We start from the raw sequence: 5,203 nt of genomic DNA, 5'->3' as shown, positions 1-5,203 counted from the left end.
GTAAAGATTTACAGCCTGGGAAACCCTAGGAGTGGTTCTACCCTGTCTTCCAGCATCACTATGAGTAGGGACTAACTGGGTGGCAGTAGGCTTTTGTTTGTTTTTTTAAAAGGGAATAAATGTTTTAGAACATGGTGGCAATTTCCTTTAATAACCCCTCAGATCTTCAGGTGCTCTTGTAACAGAGAGTATGTCTTTTACTCAGAGAGCGAACTTAACAGGCAGGATGCGATCTCAAGCCAATTCAGAGTTGCTGGAAAACACTGAGGCTAGGACACCATCAGATACAGAGCTAGAGTGTAGGACAGGCAGATCTTAATATGGGTTTCCACTCCTGCTGGCCGTCAGAGTTGAGGATGTCCCCAAGCGTCAGGAGGGAGCAGAGTCATAGACACTCTAAATGGCCCAGTAGAGATGCACATGTGAGGCTCCCAGGGCCCCAGTGGGACCCTCTACACTTGTTCTTGTTGCAGCCCAGGTCCTCACCCAGCTACCCTTGCTGCTGCCTCTGTGGGGAGATGACATAGTGGTGAGTAGGAAAGAGTACTTACCAAACTGATTTTAAATAAAGTCTGGTGTGTTCTTCATTGGGGTCATTTCTGGATTCACTTGAGTAAGGCCTGGCTTTGCTAGCTATTGTCACAGAGGGAAACTTGGCTAAGGCTCTTAAGACAGCCTGGATCCCTATTTTTAAAGGACAAAAAAAGTGAAATTTACAAATTCTTTTGACAATCAAGTCTTTCATTCGGATGTGCACAAGTGAATCAGTTCAAATGACTATAATTCTCAATATAAATAAATTCCTTAAGCCTATTTAATTTATTAATAATCCATCCACATCAATCGATTTTGGACATTAGTCTATTGAAATCAACTCGATATATAGATAAGGTACCTAAGTATAGAGAAAGGGTGGTAAATAACCATTGTATGCTATATTTAATGCTAGGTATTTACATTATTTAAGGAGCTCTGGTAGCCTAGTGGTTACGAGTCAGTCTGCTAACTTTAAGATCGAAACTTTCAGTCGTTCCACAGGAGAAAGATGAGGCTTTCTGCTCCCATAAAGATTTACAGCCTCGGAAACCATGTACAGGGTCACTATGAGTCAGAATTGACCTTCCCGGCACACCACCACCACCACCATTTACATTATCTGGAGTCCTGGTGTGGTGCTGTAGGATAAGCACTGGACTACTAATCACATGGTCAGCTGTTCAAACCCACCAGTCGCTCCTCGGAAACCCTATACAGGGTAGCTATGAGTTGGAACCAATTCAACAACACTTAACAACAAACAACAACAATATTTACATTATCTACTCAAAAAGCAGTCTCTAAAGTTAATATAATCACCCCTGTTTACAGATAAGGAAACAAACTTGGAAAAGAAGTGAAGTAGCTTGACCCAAAATTCGTAACTTTTAATTATAAAAGCCATATACTCTGTCTTATACCAGACTGCCTCCTATCTCACTATAAAAAGAGAAATCATTTTTCGTTGATTTCATTCATTTTTTTAACTCCATGAAGATAAATTTCTAACTGAACCATTGCTTCTGAACTCAATAAATATAAAATGTTTAGCTTCATTCTTTAAACCATAGCCCTTTGCTTCTCACATTTCTTTCTTTTTGTTTTTTAATGTTTTATTGTGAATTATGTGATATTTTACATGGGAGAACATTAGTTTTAACTTTTCACATTTCTTGGGCAATGATTCTATATCTTAATAAAAAGATGACTTGAATGGACAGAGGGACAGCCCAAGTGATAGACAGAGGAAGTACATGGATGTAGCTAAAACAGCCCCCCACTTTGCTTCCGGTTCTGTTGTAGTTCATTTGAGATGTTTGGAAATGAGATTTCCTTTTCCACAGAAACATTCCTATGATGTTAGCTAGCGCCCTATTCACTGTCAGTGGTGGTGGTCTTGTTGTCAGCGCCCACTCACAGTGACCATATGTGTCACAGATGGGACATTGCCTGGTCCTGTCCTATCTCTATGTTCCTCAATAGGTCAGCAGAGCTGCCCTCTAAGGTTAGTATCAAAGAACGTAAGCATCTTTAGGATATTGTTCCTGTAAGGTGGAACTGTATATAGTTCAGGCTCCAGCTGAGTAACTGGGGTCTGTCCCCACTTCTGCTCCCATTCCCACCCCAGCTCCCTGGACCTGCTGAGAGAGTCCACAGAGGAAGAGGCCTTCGCAGCTGAAGTCGGGGCTTATGCAAGGAGCTGAGGTGCAGCCTGGAGAATGGCTACCAGGATTTGGGTGGGATTGGTCCAGATATCAGAGGGAAGAGGAGAGGAGGAAACTGAGAGTGACTGGAAATGGTACCTCTTTGTGCTCAAATCTCTTCCACACAAAGCCTGTTTCATAAAACAGAAGCCGTATGAAACAGACTCGACGCACCTTACAACAACAACAACGAGAAGTTAAAATAGCTGTGGTTACAAAGCAATATAGTGGTGCAGTTGTTAGGTGCCTTCAAGTTGGGTCCTATTTGTAATGACTCTTCCAACCACTAAGCTTGTGATTAGCAGTCCAGTGCTTATCTTACAGCACCAGACCAGAACTCCTCTACTAAAAGAAAATGAAGTGCCAAAATAAGAGATGAACGTTGACTTCTAGATTAGAAAGAATCCATTCAGTTTGTGCCATTTTCTTCTGAGTTCCATCTCCACACATGCTCAGCCTTCTATTCTTTCTCCCTGGGATTGCATAAACCCTCTCTGAACGAATGCTCCTTTTTGAAATGCTTTACATTTACATTTGAAGATGAGAATTTGGGCCTAGTCCTGCTGCGGGCCACACCCACTCACATAGACCTCCAGACCAATGACGTCCTTTATGGTATGGGGAGATGCTGTGTGCTGAGATCTGCCCTCCAAAAGATCACTAGTTTCCAGACTTAAAAGACGTCAAGCAGAGACAAAGGAATACATTACATAACAAAAAGAAGAAGAAGAAAAATCAGATCATTGTGTTATCCTTATGTTTCTTTAAGCAGTGGCTGAGTTTACCTGCTAACATCATTAAAAATGAGAAGAAAAACATGGTGAACTTTTAAACCTATTTTTAGGTTCCAAAGAGTGCAGTACTGTTCTAATCACATTTCTGCTTTTTCAGTGGGATTTCAAATTTTAGTCATAGGACATTACTTTCATCTTCCTGAAATATACTTCCTGGAGTCCTGTATGGCACTGTATAATAAGCACTAGATTTCTAACTATGATGTTGGTGGTTCAAACCCACCAGCCGCTTCTTGGCAGTCCTTTACAGGGTTGCTGTGAGTCCAAGCTGACTTGACAGCACTTAACAACAACAATGAGATTACACATTTTAGTCATAGGGTATGACTTTCCTCTTCCTGAAGTATATTCCTGGACCAATAAGTATACAAATAACAATTTTTAAATAACTTTGGAATTTTGGAAAACCATTAAAATTTCACTTACATAAATGGCTAGGCATGTATCCACTCATTTAATATTAGTTACTTATGTAAGAAACACATAGAGCTTATTGTATGTCTGGCAGGGTTCCAGGAGTTTTATCAATAAGCTCCCTTGATCCTTGTGGCAATTTTATGACATAAGTTATCACTATTGTACAGAGAAGCTGAGGCACAGAAAATGGGTAATGAGAATATGGAATGACTAAAATGTCTGTTGGAGTCAGCAAGACAAAACACTCATTCATTAAGGTTTCAACTCAACTGAATCATTCTGAAAACAGTGTGAGAGTTACGTCAGAAAGCATTGCTCCTAGGATTTCAGTTTATACATACATGGGTTTATTCCAAACAGAATGGGTTTTAGCGCGTCTCTATAGTCAGTGGATGAATGTAGTTTTCTGTCAATATTACGCTTGTCTTGGTCCCATTACCGTGCCTTCAAAAAAATAAATACAAGGCCCAATCAAAACAGTGGCTTCTGAGAGGATCTGCTGGGCCAGTTAAATGCAAGGCAGAGGGGTCAGCTCACAAGTGATGATGACTTTTGGGGGGATCCCCAAGGGGTCCTCTTGATAGATTTTTTTTCACAGGACACAGGAAGATCACAAGGACTTATTAGGAAGAAGTTTCAAGATATTTGAAAACTGCATTAATGAGAAAAAGGCCAAGAAAACTACACCAAGAAAAAAATGTAACATCACAATACATTAGTTCATAGTTCATTCTTCAAGGACAGCAAGGGTTGTCCTATAAGAATTACATTGGGAAGCCTTACTCTATCAACCCTACAGCACTGATCTTACCCCTTCAGATCTCTTTTATTAGTCCCAAACTCAATGACACTTGAAGGGAACATGATTTGCTTTTCTCATAAGCAGCCTGAGGTAATCTCACAAAATGATTCGCTATTCACTTGACCCAGAAAATCACACAAAATCATGAAAATCAAGAGGTTCAAATCTCTGGGTCCATTTTAAGACCACAAGTGAAACCATCCAGGCCATCAAGGGTATGCATATCTGAAAAGCTACCAAGTATATGAAGGATGTTGCTTTGCAAAAGGAATGTATCATTCCAACGTTACAATGATAATGTTGGTAGGTGTGCCCAGGTCAAACAGTGGGCTTGGACACAGGATCACTGGCCCAAAAAGAGTGCTGAATTTCTGCTGTTCATGCTTAAAAGTGCAGAGAGGAGTGCTTAATGTAAGGGTACAGATGTGGATTCCCTGGTCATTGAACACATGCAAGTGAATAAATCCCCAAGATGTGGTTCTGAACTTAGAGAGTTCATGGTTGGATCAACCCCTATGTGAACTCCCCACTGCCACATAGAGATGATCCTCACTAAAAAGGAACAAATTGTTCCTGAGCCAGAAGAGGAGGTTGCACAGAAGAAAAAGATATCCCAGAAGAAACAGTAGAAGCAAAAATGTATGTCTTGGGAGTAAATTAGGCTTCAAATACTGGTGAATTTTACCAGTCAGAGAAGAGCTGACACCAATTTTAATCAAACTGTTCCCGAACATAAAGATGGAAAACTCCCAAATACACTTTATTAAGTAAGCATAGCCTTCATACCAAATCCAGACAAAGACATCACTAAAAAAGAAAATCATAGACCAATATCCCTCTTGAACATAGATAGAAAAATTCTCAACAAAATCCTAACCAATAGAATTCAACAACACATCAAAAATACACTACATCATGACTAAGTGGGATTCATACCAGGGATGCAAGGA

At 40.2% G+C, this 5,203-nt stretch overlaps 1 pseudogene; it reads left to right on the top strand.

The window, feature by feature from the left end:
- Positions 1 to 4,356: 4,356 nt before the first annotated feature.
- On the top strand, positions 4,357 to 4,909 carry LOC102812858 (annotated as a pseudogene).
- Positions 4,910 to 5,203: the final 294 nt, after the last annotated feature.

The sequence above is a fragment of the Chrysochloris asiatica genome, unplaced genomic scaffold, assembly GCF_000296735.1.
Source record: "Chrysochloris asiatica unplaced genomic scaffold, ChrAsi1.0 scaffold00027, whole genome shotgun sequence".
Lineage (NCBI taxonomy): Eukaryota > Metazoa > Chordata > Mammalia > Afrosoricida > Chrysochloridae > Chrysochloris > Chrysochloris asiatica.
The sequence above is the reverse complement of the archived record's forward strand: the minus strand, read 5'-3'. Positions and strand labels throughout refer to the sequence as shown.